This window comes from Ischnura elegans, chromosome 9 (genome assembly GCF_921293095.1).
Source record: "Ischnura elegans chromosome 9, ioIscEleg1.1, whole genome shotgun sequence".
Taxonomy (NCBI): Eukaryota; Metazoa; Arthropoda; class Insecta; order Odonata; family Coenagrionidae; genus Ischnura; species Ischnura elegans.
In genome coordinates, this window is record NC_060254.1 from 40134585 (window position 1) to 40150740 (window position 16156).

Below are 16156 nucleotides of genomic sequence, written 5' to 3' on the forward strand. Positions count from 1 at the left end.
GATTTAAAGAATGTAAATACATCGCAAGATTTAAAAGAAAATTTTCGATTTCATAAATTCCAGCACGTTAAAATGAAAAGTGAAATTTATTGTTGTCACTTTCGGTTTACTATCTATCGTTTAAAATTAGGTGCACATTCTAATTCAGTCTATATAATTCATTTACACGTTAATTCAGGATCTTTTAATTGCATTTATTTCAATTTTCCCCGAAAATATCACCATAAGCCTTTACATCGGGAGTTTGAACAATCAACAACAGACGATCACACACACCCATGTCCTGGAAGGGGCAACCTATCCAGGCGGGACTTGAACCCGCGACCTTCGGTATGGTAGGCGAGGACTTATCCCCGCCGCCACCGCCGTTTATCAAGTCTAAAGGACCAATGAGTCTACAACAATAAATGTTTATTATTCATTCAATTAAAATTTCTCCCTATTTCATCGACTAACCCGCCATTTAGATGAACCGAACCGTTAGAAAACTAACCAGCCCTACGGATACAAGGTTTCGCCAGATTTGCACCCTGCCATCAGGCCCCTATAGCAACAAGGTTGGATCAGTGTGGAGGAAGGTGGGGAGAATGTGGGAGGGAGGGTATAGCGGCACAGGATGCGTAATTTCGCTGCATCTGCGTAACCGATTGCGCTCGTGTAGAGGCATGCGTGAGGTGGGTGGAAGACGCATTGTCTTTCGCGTCGGGAGCCGCGACCTCTACCCCCAGAACCACCCTACTCCACCCCACCCCCGTACATGCGCGGGGGGCCGACCTTCCCACTTGCACGTAGTCAGCGAATCATATTACGACGCGGCGGTGTCTCGCTCTTATACTCTTGCCTTCCTATCTCCCGTTTCCTCTGCTCCTCCTCCTCTTTCTCCAGCGCCACCTAACTCCACGTCCTATTTTTTCATTCCTCCCCACCTCTACCTACGCAGTGTCCATCTATTTTTAGCTTCTCATTTTGTCGATCTGAATGTGAAATTCTACCTTCCCGAGTTCACTAAAATTCTACCTTTCCTTCACCATAATCATCAACAGTCATTGATTCTAAAAAAATGTAACGCAGCTTCTAATTCAGTTTTAAGAGCAGTAAATAGGGAGTGAAGTTAGTTTCCTAATAAGAAGAGGTAGGAAAACGGAGGTGAGGAGGAGTGCATGAATAATTTTAAGAGATTGATAGAATTTTAGCTAGGAAAGGAAGATAGTATTTTACATTCTGGCCCAAGAAGTGAAAAATTTAGATACATCAAGGACTAAGTTAGAGGTGTGGAGGTATAGAGTTAATAGGAAGAGTATAGTTAGTTGGCCTATGCTATTTGTAATTTTCAGATGTTTGTTGGTTGGTGATCAAATGTATTTATTTATGGATCCTCTGAGCAGCAATACTCTTCTCATCTAATGTTTATCAGATTGAAGTGTCTGGAGCATTCAATCATATAAGAATTCGGAACAGAATCATTCCTCAACAACAAAGACACACTATTTATCCTAGAAATGTTTAATCTAATTTTTCAGCATTCCAAGAGAGTAAAATGATCGTAAACAATCCTAGAACAATTTTGCATGTGAAGTTACTTCCTCATAAGAAGCAAGCGGGTCAGAATATCCTCACCATGACTCATTGAAACATCTGCTTATCGTCAACGATAAGGAATCATGAGATGAAAAACACATCATTATCTTTGCTTTCGAAAAGTTCGAGACTAGTTTTTTGCTTACGATTGCAGGTATGCAAGATCTTTGAGGTATTCCACAAATATGTTTAAGCCATAGACATAACAACGAGTCAGAGAAGCTGACTAATAGCAATTCACCCAAACCCACTGTCATGGTGCCAACGGTTGACGAATGGTATTGAAATTTCACGGCAGGCCCTACAAGAACGAATATGGAGACATGAATCTATTTGAAATTAACGAACGGTATATATTTTGTCATAGGAGCAGGTAGTGTTGTTTTAAGATGATAAATAATTATCAATTTTATTACCTTTTCCGGTAAATTTAAGACAACATGCAATACGACTTAATTTGGTTTAGAACTGTGTCAATCCACTCGACTCTATTCCATCTTTACGTTGGGCTACATTATCAAAATACGGATAATTTTTTAGGAAAAGTAGATTAAGTGAAGAAATTATGCAAACTTTCAAAATTTCGTTTCCTTTTCGGGCAAAATTTTGGGAAAATACAAATATGAAATTTGTAATAAGGTTAGTCTCCCGCATTCAAGTGATCATTTTGCTCACTAACCAACGTACGCAGCGGTTTCAGACCCTACAGAAAAACCATTCCATTTCTATTTTAATCGTTCAGCTCTCTCTTCAGTGAAGTCTAGGCCATTTTAGGTCAATCCTTCGCGTTAAAGCGGGCAATGGGAACATATATTGCATAAATCCATAAACATACTGCTATGCATAGAGTTGCGAAGGCAAAATATGAATGAATACGGGGAAGCCAATATGACGTGACAAAATCCTGTAAGGGATTAGTTGTCGCGACAGAGGATTAATTGGTTTTAAGAGCTCAGTGAAAGTTAAAGAAATACCTAGACTGCAGAGTGTAGGTGTTTTTAAAAGTAGGTAATTTCGTAGAACCATGTAGGACAGTAACAGTAGCGTTAATCAATGACAAATGATTTTCCTCTCTAAAACGATTGATGTTATGTTTTCAACTCATCAAAAATATCTCACATTTTTGTATTCTCAGTATTTACTACTCTTCTATAGGTTGTCATTAATTTCTTACTTACGTGGATAACTTAATAATTATTATTAACCTTGTAATGGCATTTAGGAATTCCACAATTTTTTAAATTTTACTGCAGCAAGGTTCATTATGAGATTGCTGGGATCTCACATCACCTGCATGTATTTACTTGCACACGTGGTATAGAATGCATTTTTCAGGACCATAAAGACTGTAAGTAGGTACCAAGTGTATTACATTTTGGCAGCCACTCACACCCTTGAGGTGATTCGCAGGGCATTATGCTGATGAAGATGTATACCCTTGATCCGGGTCATAGTCGGTTATTGAGAAATTATTAGTTCCCGTCACGGTCGAGAGATTTCGCTACGTAAGGTAACCCTTCTCAACAACTCCAAACCCTCACCCTTGTTTCCCTCTGCTCAACACCAATATGCAACGAACATTGGTCCAGCGATTCTCTGAAGCATCAAACTCCCAAACCTCACTAAGATATATTTTAAAATTACATACACCATACAATACACCCACGTCGTTTTGCAAAGTTAACCCAGATCAATTCAGCTACATTTGAATGGTGAGCAAAAAAACAGCATAAAAGGGAAGATTCCAGAGTGCATTGGATTCAAGTCGGCACAAAAATAATTGAAAATCATAGGGGTAAAAAATTTCGTAGACTCAAGTATCAACGTTAATAACTGCTAGAAGACCTTATTAATGTCACTTTAATCAAGCGATCCTTCAGATAATTTTGTTTTTTGATCACTGCATGTGGAAAGGATTTTCAAAATAAATTTTTACAGCAAATATTTGCCCTACCTATTTAGACACCTACTAATTTTGACGCCATATTTTCGACAAATTCAACATTTTATACAGTAAAAACGATTGCATTGCTAATTTCTTCATGAAGATTTCAAACTATGAATTCATGGATAGATAGGTATTTACGAAAATGAGTGATTAAAACTATCTGAAATAGTTAATCTTAAAATGGGTGAGATTGAGCAATCGCATTTTTTTATACTCGCTCAAAGCTCTCCCGTAATTACTCGAAGATTAATTGTTTCAGGCAATTATAATCCCACATTTTCATCCAAAAGTTAATAATTAAATCTTTTGAAAAATCCAGAACATTAAAATATAATGTCGAAAAGGCTGGATACCCAAGAAAAACCGTTTTCATGGTAACTGAAAAGTGCATCCAAAAAAATGTTTACGTTGTCATGAGGCAGTAACTAAGGAGTTGCGACCCCATGTTTATGAACATAAAAATGTTTAAAAATTGTCTACCCTGCCACCTCCTAAAGAATTGCTGATTCCCTCTTGAAACACCCAGTGTATGTTTCGATACTGTTGAGGCCGTGGATATTCTCGTCCGATGCCCGAGATTTTCGAAGAGGGAAGACAGGGGGAAAAGTACGGGGTTGAGATAACCGAGAAACTCCCCTAAATAGAGAGCAGGAGAGGGTGAGAGTTGAGGGAACGGTTAGGCGCGCGAAAAGGAGGTATTTAAGGCCATACAGACAGGCGATACACGATGGGATAATTAATTGGGGAGACAGGGTCCAATTAATTAGGGCTAAAGGATTCGACCCTAAGGCTGCTAACCTGAAAGCCCCTACGCAAGGGATTCTGAGAATAATTAGTTGAAATAAAACCTCTCGCTGATTAATCTATTCATTTTGATAACAATGCAGGAAAACAACGTAAAATATATGAGTCACTTTTTCAAGAGGAGACATTATAATTGTTAAATATATGAACCAGCCAATTTAAAATCAATATTAAAGATAGATAACGAGCGCCAAGGTAAATTCCGAATATTTTTAGTGACAGAAAGTTGAGTTTCAACTAAATAATGCAGAAGAGGAATGAGAAATTATAAAAAAATACTACGTATAAATAGACCAAGAGGGCCGAGCTTCCGGCATCGTGAGCGTTGATAAAATTTCCTTGGGAATTGAAGAACTTGGAGGGCGCACAGGTCTGTGCAGTGGCCCGGGAAGCGATAGGTCCGTGGTTCGATTCCTGGTCCAGAGGGATTTTTTCCGCATGGCAACTTATGTGAATGTCATTGCCATTCAGGCGGCAGGTTTCAAATATACCACATATTACCAGGTCCTTTGATATAGATAGTTTCAACTCGGGTTAGCCAAAGTAGATTTAATTCATATTACGATAAAAACATTAGACATAACGAATTGAAATAACGATGACTTTTTAAGGTTTTTAGCCCTTCAGCTTAAAGAAACGAAAAAAACTGTAACAACTAAATTATGAAAGTGAGTTTCGAGTTTTTACTGCATACAAGTTGTTGACTCGATAGACGAGAGAGACTACTCAATTACTGACGAGATTGAGTAAATATAATTAGTGGCCAATGTTGACTCATATATTTTGCCACAGAAAACAAATATGACGGAATGTTAATGGGTTATTTCTCTCCATGCAGGAATACTTACATAAAACTGCCCAACATACAAACATAAAACTGTCTAATTGGCAAAATAATGCAAAAAAGGCATAGTATAATTGGATAATTAACGATATTTGACAAGTACTGATTGAATACGGATGACCAGCGCTTATTGTTAGACGTGCATACACACTAGCCCGCTCTTCTGTTGAATTAGATAAAATAAGGAAAGCTGCAAGGAATGTTATCCGAGCGGAATACCAGATTTTAATGATTCCAGGAGAATAAAGAACAATAGATATAAATAATCATTCAACATCATGTTACCACTAATGATGCATCTATGTAGATGTAGATAAAGAAGTGATCAGCATGGCCGGCTGATGAAGACGTGCGTCGAAGGATATAAGGACGTGAACAACAGAAAGGAATGCTTCTAATGAGTTACATATTAAGGACCAGCTATCATTGATGTAAAAGAGAAGGCATGGGCATAAGTGAAAAGATTAGCAGATAGGACATCATTGTTTCACATGCGTGGGTGAGTCAGTTTAGTATTATTGAAACTTTAATGCTCATTATATGCATAAGTCTTAACACGTTGCATGCCGAGGTATTTAAATATAGAAAGACGCACCTATATAGAGGTGTTGATGTTGAAAATATTTGCCAATTTGGGCGAACTGCCTTTGGATTAAACATGGTTAAAAAGCTAACGTTTAAAATAAAACTTTGCCTAATGAAATGATACGACAGCTCCATTCATAATAAGCAAAGAACAACACCTGAAAACGAATTACCAAATACTTAAAGCATGCAAAAAAATTGTTAAATTTGACTCGCCTAAATGACGAGAATATTCGATAAAGTTCTGGAACTGCCGACCTTTGTTGATGATGGCAAAATAATGGAGAATCTTTCTAATTTCCGAATAAACATTTTGAATACCGCCATGATGAGAACATCTTCATCCACACGTACATGCTAGGTACCCACTGCCCGACATGTTGCCTCAATAGACGCGAAATATTAATAGGAAATTACTTTATAAAAACGGTTATGGAAATTACTTTATAAAAACGGTACACCAGCCGAGAATAAAAAGTCAATTAAATTTAAATTAAAGCAAGAAAGCGTGCGTTTAACAGTGGAACTTTTGTTATCGCCACAGCAGCTGACGCGTGAGTAATCGGAAACGAAAAACTTCTTTGTAATTGATCTAATGATTTAAAACAATAATATGAATTTAATCATACCTAAATATTACTGGGAGGAAATAAAGGGTGGTTTCCAAGAGATTGGTTTCTATCTTCCCCCAAGGAGATTGATTATGGCGAAGGAACTGCGGAACAGGACAAAAAAAAAACATCAACACGGGACTCTCGCCGCAAAACCAAAGAAGTGAGGAGGGGCTGAAAGCGAATTCAATTTCACCCCCGTGGATCCTTTCCAGAATAAAAATAAATATAGCAAAAATGTAAGAAGAGAGAAAGCGAGAGCCTTCGCCATAACTAGGTTAAATGCCGTTACCAAGTTCAAGCCAGGGCATCGACGTAAAACCTTTGTCTGCGCGCTTAGGTGATCGTTTCGTACCTTCTTTCTAACGGGTGGTATTATTATAGTATTCTACCGATTAAGGTAGGTTTCCATGGGGAGTTCAAGAAGTGATCTGGAAGCCTCCCTTTCCTTCCAGCACTGACTTCTTTAATTCACTGTAAGGCCTAATCCCTTCCAATCTATCTAAAAATCCTATTCTTTTCCTTCCCCTCCCTCGTTTCCCTAACATTCTACCCTCTAACACCTTTTTCAACATCCCCTCCCCGCTAAGCACAAACTCCATCCGTACCTTCTGTCTCCTCAGTATCTCATCTAAAAGCTGCCTCTCCTCACCCACCATGTCCAGCACTTCGTCGTTCCTTTTCCTCTCCGTCCATTTCACCCTCTCCATTCTTCTCCATATCCACATCTCGAATGCCTCCAATCTTCTCTCGTCTTCTTTCCTCAATGTCCACGCTGAGAGCCACACTCCAAATCAAACTCTTCACTAACCTCCTCTTTAAACTCTTACATAACAATCCTCTCAGAAGTTCCTTCCTGTTCATGAACGCCTCCTTTGCTAGTGCAATTCGCTTCCTGATGTCCTTGCTACTGTGTCCGTTTTCCTCTAATGTGCTGCCCAAATAGTTAAACTGCTCTACCTGTTCAAGTTTTTCCCCACCTACTTTTATCTTGAGTCTCACATTCCTCGCTCGCGATACTTTACAAAACTGCAATACCTTAGTCTTCTTGTGATTAATCCTCATCCCATACTCCTCGCACCGCTCGTCTAACGCATCCAAACGATGAAAAAACCACGATCCCTTTTAATTGATGTGATAGTATCAACTCCTGAATTTTTTGATCCTGCAGGCAGGGGTGTATTCAGCATCAACTTTTGGGGGGGGGGGAGGAGGGTAATGATCTGGGTCCGGGGAGAAATGGTATACCCCCTCGGGAGACAAGGGCGTTCTCCCGTGTAAAATGTACTTAAAATACCTATTTTGTACGCATTTTGGAGCCTACAATTTCATATTTGTTCCTAACAACAGATTACATTGAACAATTTAAGGAATTTAAGGATAAAAACTATTTAAATTATATAAATTAAAAGTTTTTTTTTTAATTTTGGAGGGTCATTATCCCTGCGACCCCCTCCTAAATCCACCCTTGGCTTTAGGTAGGTACGTTTTTATATCAGACTCTAATTTTTTATCGCTCCGCGGGCGCATTACCGCTGTACCGGTGAATCACGTTTACCACAACCAGCCAGTTAGCAATAAAATAATTATTCTGCGCATAATTTTGTGTTGTATGGGTAGTGTGTTTTTAGTGGTAGCAGAAAATTAAATACTTAATGACGGATAAAAAGCTATTTAAATATGATGGGCAATTTTTCGGTTTCTCCCAGAGGAAATAAAAGATGTGACTCGGGCAAGATTGATAATGCTTCTTTCCCTCATATTTAATACAAAACGACCACGGTTAAGGCAATCCACGCGTTCTTCAAGTGGTAAATATTGTACATTATTAAGGAGAAGAAAATCGTTGTTCGAAGCTGGTAAAAGAACCCAATATTGTTTTCTGATGAAATGTATGCAAACAACTTTATAATACATTCATTGATATCTTTGGAAAAATCATAATATTTTCAAGCGTATGGCGCAACGTAAAAACTTGGTGACATATCTATACCTTCAGTATGTATCGTTGTACTAAAGACTCCTGAGAGGCTTAGAATATCACATGAGGCCCAGGATTTTTAACACCTCGTTAGGATTCGCTGGAAATGGACAGAGGAATCGCAATCCCCACCATGAGGGGGAAAATTAATGAAATAAGGTATTCATATCATTACTATTAATGACATAATTTTTTTCATTCAGGTGGTACAATACGCAAATAAAATCCTCGAAAGAACTTTTTTAACGAACGATTCTGCTTTACCATTGGAAGTTGAAAATACACAATGGTGAATAACGCAATAAAACAAGAACAACAACAGCACATTCGCATCTAATGCAATTTCTTGTATTTGGGTACAGTGGTGTAGTTCCAAATTCATTTTGCATTTCATTGTAAATCATTGATGGCAATATGGTGTACTCAAAATAATTTAATGTGAGATAATTATTATGCGTTACTCTTAAATTAATAATCAGGCACCCCTAAGATTTCTACGCTCTAATGACTATAAAGGAACACGCAACATTATTGGCACAAAAAATAGTAGCATTTAATTTTTGAAGAGGGCATTTTAGAAAAAAAAGCAGAAACATTACCCCATTTTGATTAAAAAATTATAAGTGCGAAATAAACATGACGGCCCGAAGGTAATAATAGCAATGAAACTAAAAAAATACTGAGACAACAATCTGCAACCTAAAATTAACCAAAGCCAAAAAATGCTGGCCAAAAAATAAAAGTATCAAAGGTGAAAAATTATGTATTTTTTGTCGAAATGGAGCTCGAAAAGGGCTTCACTGCCTTTCTCCTTGGCTTGTCTGTTAATCTTAAGCGCAACAGTAAAGGTTTAGTCAACTTTTCAGATAATCAAATCACATTCAATATTAAATGAGACTTAAAACGTTGCGTAAGGAATGGCGAAATATCTCGTCATTTTGGCGCACCAACTTAAACAAGTTTAAAGCATGTTATCGGTACTTGGAAGTGCTTTTACAGTTGTTGTTCATTATTTATTATGAATCGACCAGTCGTATTATTTAATTAGGTAAAGTAGTATTTTAAAAATCATCTTTTTAATAATGTTTTAACCAAAGGCAGATCGCCCAAATTGGCACATATTTTCAATATCAACATCTCTACCCAGGTAAGTCGTTCTTCTATTTTTAAACATCTCGGAACTCAGCGTGTAAAGACGTATGCATAATAAGCAGCATAGTTTCATTAGTGCTAAACTAACTCACCCACACCAGTGAAATAGATGCTATTTTTGCCTGAACTTTTACATTTTCATTTGTCGCTCAACACTTATTATGGATGGACGTATCGTATTGTTTGGTTAGGTAAAGTAAAATTTTAAACATCATCTTTTTAACCACGTTTAAAATAAAGACAGAACGCAACGTGATATGATGAAAGGGAAAAAAATTTACCATTCTCAACTCAATACATTTCATGACCTGAAAATACCATTAAATATTGAATTTGGCTGGTCAATGTGATTTCGAAAGTAAATTTTGCAAAGTAATTTCATCTTCCATCATGGAAAACCTTCACATAGTTCTCCCAACCATTTTTTTACGGCACGTGCAAAGATTTAAGGTCGCCCTTGATCAACCGGAGAAAAAAAACCCACGAAATCAAATCAAAGGAAGGTAACGGGTCCTTCGGAGCATCCGACGATAAAAACAGAACGCAGTCCATTATAAACGCTCAAAAGATCCGGCGCAAAACGATAGAACGATGGCCCTTTTATAAAGTCCCCCCTTCGATTCGCAGCGAGAGAGAGAGAGAGAGAGAGAGGAGAAAAAAAGCGCAAGCCACCTTCCTTTTCTCATCCTCCTCCGTACCCTGGATTGTTCTTTCCCGACCAAGGACGGTCGATTATTATCTCCTAATGAGATAACCGCTTCCCACTTTTTGGCCCAAGTCCACGGGAACACATCCACACTCTCTCTCTACAAGCCTTTTTCTCATACCAACCCCTCCTCCTTTACCGCGAGGAAGCACATATTTCTACCCATTTAATTTCATTTTACCCCCATCCCTAGCGGTAACAATCCTTCAAGGGTCTACTACATCCTCTCCAGGGGACTTTTTTTTTCTCAACCCCATTCTCCCAACAGACCGCAGTGCCTGCGGGGTGGATATAATTTTTTTTATATCCATCATATCCTTTCCCCCACCACGCCCCGAGAACCCTTATACTCCCTTAAACCCCCTTCGCGGGAGGAAGCCTTTCTCTTCTCCCCCCCGGTAACCCTGGATGGTCCGCCTACGGGAGGAACCTCCGCAGCCACTCAAAAAGCTGCTCTCATCCCTCCATAATCCTCGCCTCCAGTCTTCTCTCCGCTCGATATGACATCCTTCATTCTCTCTCTCTCTATCTCTTTCTACCTCCAGCCTCTTTGCTTTGCTCTTACACCACGCCCCTCACCCCTTCCTGCACTCCTTCCATAAATAACCATAAATAGTAGAGGAAGTGGTGCAAAAGTGGAAACCCTGTTTTAAATTATGTTATACCTATCTTGATTTCCAATGGAAATTTACTAAGTTCATGAAAATAAAACTCACAAAGATACTACCCTTTATAACCGCTTTTGGTTTTATGCTAAATTTATCGTTTACTTGGTAAAAATTATAGTAAATTATAAATAGACACTTTGATTAGATTTCCAAAATGCGCTGGTAATGTGGAAACGTTTGTATTCTGGCTATAATACTGTAAAAAAGTAAAATATCAGATCATCTACTTATTATTCATTGAAAAATCAACGCGAAGGCTTAAAAATAGCAATTTTCAATAAAATGTTCACTTGCAAGGGTCACAAATTTAGTTCTCATTTTCACAACTGGAGCACAAAGTATGTTCTTCTTTTCTCTCACGAAAACAATCGCTTTTATCATAGATTGGACATCCCAATTTTCCCATTTACTCTTGGGCTTTCGGCCAATAATCTTCATCGGCTTCTGAAACTGGCGAAAACGTGATGTAAAAGACAGAACATAATTTGGTGACGAAAATGTGCAAACGTTTCAACATTTACCCCAGTGTTGTGCTTCTATATTACCAGCATCGGAATATTGAACTATGAAGCTAAAACTATGCTACATTTTCCAGCTACTACATTACTTAATTACACCAGATTGTTGCATGTTTTATGCTTAACAAAAACTTATATAGCACTAAGAAATAGCTTGGTGGACTATTCGATTAAATTAAACCTAAAAACTTACCGCAAAAGTTTTACGAGTGAAGAGAAAATTGGAACATGTATTTCACAGACAATAAACGATGAGTTGACTGTCACCGCTCCTGCAGGCTTACTAAAGAATCAGGCAAAGAAGTTGATGCGTTCACCGCTAGCTTACAGTGCCTCCCAAGCCCTAAAGGTCATGCCTCCACATTACCAACAAGCTCCCATCTTTGCACCAGACCCTCTACCGCAGGTCGACGTTGACGATCCACAATATTTGGCCCGGTATTTGCACAGTGGTCTCTCACACCTTTTATTGTATCAGTTGTCCCCTTAGTGCGTTTTAATTCACTCCTTCCTCTCCCAGTGATCACTTTTTTTACAGATCTTCTACCTTATGCAACACCATTTCGTCTACCTACACTTCGCTGGAACTCTCATCGTCTTATGGATCATACGAGAGGAAGCTTCGAAATGCCATATTCTTCTGAATCTCTATATTTTATTCTTTTTTATAGTTTATAATTTCGAAAGATACTGATTGTAAATTTTATATTCAATGTAAATGACATTTTTCCTTTTTTCGGTAACACTGGTCCTTGCACTTGCGTATGCTATTTGTCCCCTCAGTCCATTTAACCGCACAATCATTCGCGCTGAAGAGGTAGTATTCTTAATCCGGAAGCTGGACTTGTGCCGGTGAGTAGAATATTTCTGCTGCTGGTGTGTGAAATACCAACTTTTCAGCGCGAATGACTGCGCGGTAAAACGCACTGAAGGGACAAATAGCCCAAGCAATTTCAAGGGAACTGTGTTGCCAAAAAAAAGCGATATGGCATTTAAATTGAATATAAAACTTACAATGAGCATCTTTAGCAATTATAGACTATAAAAAAGAATAAAATATAAAGATTTATAATCTACAGCTTTACCAAACATAAACTATTTTTTAAAAACTAAAAAAAAGGAACATAAAGATTCAGGAGAAAATGGCTTTTCGAAGCCGCCACTTGAAAGAGCGCTTAGAGAACCAGGGAAGGGTAGGTAGATGAAATGGTGTTGAACAAGGTAGGAAATCTGTAAAAAGTGATCTCTAGGAGGAAGAAAGACGGATTTTAGGTTAGTATAGTTAGTGGTTATCACGAAAGGCATGGGTGGGAATGTTAAGCGAAAATAATGAGAGTATTTCAGAGGATCGGTACTCACCTTTTAAGCAGGGATGGCAATAGGAGCTAAACGAAAGTCAAAACCAGTAAAATTTCAATAGTTTCGTTCCCAGAAGCGAAATGTAAAAACGAAACGAAATGGATTTAAACCCGCGGAGCAAAACGCAGGGTCGAAACGAAATCGGAGTCAAAACTACTTCGGGTCGAAACTAAAAGAAAATCTTTGGGACGAAACGAAACTTATACAATGTTTCGCAAAGGAGTGACCACGCGCTTCACCTTCGAACAGCTTAGTTTCGAACATACAACGAGCACGAAGGATGGTTGAATGAAGTAGAGGTTCGACCTGCCGCCATTAGATGCATTATATTTTTACCACTAATATTTTTACAACTAGCAGGGGAACGGTGAACGCAAACAGGCCATTCAATTTTTAAGCTCGACGTTTTAACCTCTCTACATTCGGTCATGAAATGGGTCGAAACTATTCCCTCTTATTCCCCTCCACTCAACTCTGGGATTCCGATTAATTCATTTTCTTTTCCGGGAGTAAAGTTTCGTCCCGGGTCGAAACTAAACTCCTAGGTGATTTTAATTTCGTGCAGGGACGAAACTAAACCTAGGCCTCGTATTTTCGTTTCCCTCCGGGTCGAGAGAAGAATGGAGAAGGTGAAATGGACGGAGATGAGGAGGAACGAAGAATTGCTGTGGTGAGGAGAGGCAGATTTTATATGGGATACGGAGGACAGAGAAGGTATGGACGGAGGGAGTACTTAGCGGGGTACTTAATGTTGAAAACAGTGTTAGAGGGTAGAATGTTAATGGCTAAACGAGGGAGGGGAAAGAATAGGATTTTTAGATAGATTGAAAGGGAGTAGGCCTCGCAGAGTAATTGAAGAGGGCAGTGCTGGAAGGAAAGGCTCCCAGAATGCTTCTTTAGTACTCAATGGAAACCTACCTTAATCGGAAGAATACTAAAACAATAGTGCACTTTTCACTCTATACAACATATGACCAACACGGCATATGTCGAATACGACCACTCCAAAAGAAGTCAGTCATTCCAAGACTCGAAACGAAGCGAAATCATTTGCGTCACGGGGATCTCACCACGCGATGTGATCGAGAAAGAGAAAAATGAGGGGGAGGGATATAAGGGATATTTGAGCCACAGAGAGACTTATTCTGTTTGATTAGCGCGATTCGGAGGGGGAACGGTGGAAATCATAAAAAAAATGGGGGAGGGTGGGTAGCGATCGTCTCCATTCAGCTCTCCAACACATTCCCACTCCCTGGGAACCCCTCGTCATATTGTCACCCAGATCATCCCCAAGACCACCCTTAACTTCTCATATCTCGGCCTCTCTCGACAATAGGAGACTGATAAACAGCTGAAGAGCAATATGCGAGACGCAGGCTACTCGGGGTTACGCCTTTACCCCACCAGCACAGGAAACTGAAAGCTCTTACGTAAGAAGTAAGTTATTTTTTTATTACTTTTTCCCGATCACTAACAAGCTCTCAGGTATAATGATCAGAAAGAGAGTACACCTTCCGGAATAGGGAATTGTCCCACGGCATCGCTGTTTTAACGTCTGACAACATATATAATAATAAATAGTCGACTGATACAGCAGTCAATTTCGACACGTAAAAGGAGCTGAAGTAATCCAAACCTAAATCGAACATGTCACGGATATCACTGGACGCTAAAAGATGGAATTCTAATACCTCCCCCAATAAAGCAAAGAAATTGCGCAAGTAGCCATCCTGAGAAGGACCACTAGAATCTCGATACATCGAAATATTTGGAAAATCGCGCATACTTGAAGTTTTTTCTTAGTCCACCGCTTTCTACTTCGGAGGAGATTGCGACCTAGAATTTAAGTTACAAATATCTCATAATAAAATTTTTCCACTCCAAAATGTACTATTAATGTAATCGAAATTTACGCATTTTCCCATTTGAAATACATCGATACATCCACCGCATAAACGCTCAACAATCGCCCACCGAATCAAATTCCTTATAGCTCTATAATACTAGATGAGCGGTTTTAATTCAGTGGGAGATTGTTGAGCGCTTATGCAGTGGAGGTATCGACATGGGAGTGGTTAATATTCGGAGGGCCCAGACGAGCTTCATCCCGGCTTCTATTACTCCCGCGCGCGTTACGTAGCGACCAAAATTCCATTGCTGTGAGTTCAGCGACTTCTACACGCAAACCGAGCTTAAGAAATCCAAACGAGAAGGACAAAATCGAAATCGAACATGTCACTGGTGTGGTGGGGCATGAGAAAGAACAAGGGGTTCTTCGGGGAGCATTCGGAGCTTCCGGGCTCTCGGACCAGGAAGCGGCTTGAGGAAGGGTCGCGTCCCCAGTATGCTCACCATTTGGCAGGTGGGAGGAAATCGGGGAAGTTAAAAGATTTACGGGGATGCGATTAATTCCGGAGGGTTCGGCAGCGTTGAATCCGAAGAGTTTTTTTCCTCCCCACTCGCCACGGCACCCCTTGAGCTTCCGCTGTCCACCCCCTGGAGCTTCCGGGGAGGGTCCTCTTGCCAAGAGAACGGACAAACTTCGAGGCGGGGGTGTTTCCCGCAAGGAAAAGGAATGAATCTTTCCGATCGTCTCCGAATCCATCGAATTAACCTACAGCGTTGTTTGACCATTGGTTATGGAAATACACGGTCGAGGAAAGGTATGAACACCAATGTCACCACCAGATTGTGTTTGGTGATGGAAAAATGTTTGTCAAAATCGATTTTTTAATTTTTTTTCTAAATGGAATGAAAGACTAAGGAGCAAGTGTAATTATCGCTAGTTTCTCCATGATTAATAGGCATTATTTAACGTAAGAAAAATTTGTATGAGCTTTACTACTTACTATTTTTTACAATTATATTACTTTTCTGGCGGAAAACTTCAATTTCATCCTTAAGGTTCATCTCGACTTTTCCATCAAATGAAATTCATTATGAAAGGTAAAGGTACGTAGTATGCTGCCTAAATGTGCATTGAATTAACCTTAAATTTAGTCTTTAAAAAATCCGATACTTTTGACGTAAAATTGCTTATGAGACTTTTTTATGGATTGGAAACAATTTGGGAACTAAGATAAATAATATCTACAGTAAATAAATGAATTCTGTATAAGGCAAAAAAATGTAGAAGTCCATTGAAGAGGATAAAAACTCCTCTCTTCGACAAAAATCGAAATTTGAGCCTAAATAATGATTAATCGATAAAGTCGACGATTCTACAACGAATTCAATACAATTAGTACAAAAAGATATTTATTACATAAATTGGATACGGAAATACGCCGACGAGGGAAGGTACTCCAGGGTACCACCAGATCGGGTTTAGTGATGGAAAATCGTCCGTCAAAATTGATTTTCATAGCAATATATTTTTAATCGGAATGAAAAGCTCGAATT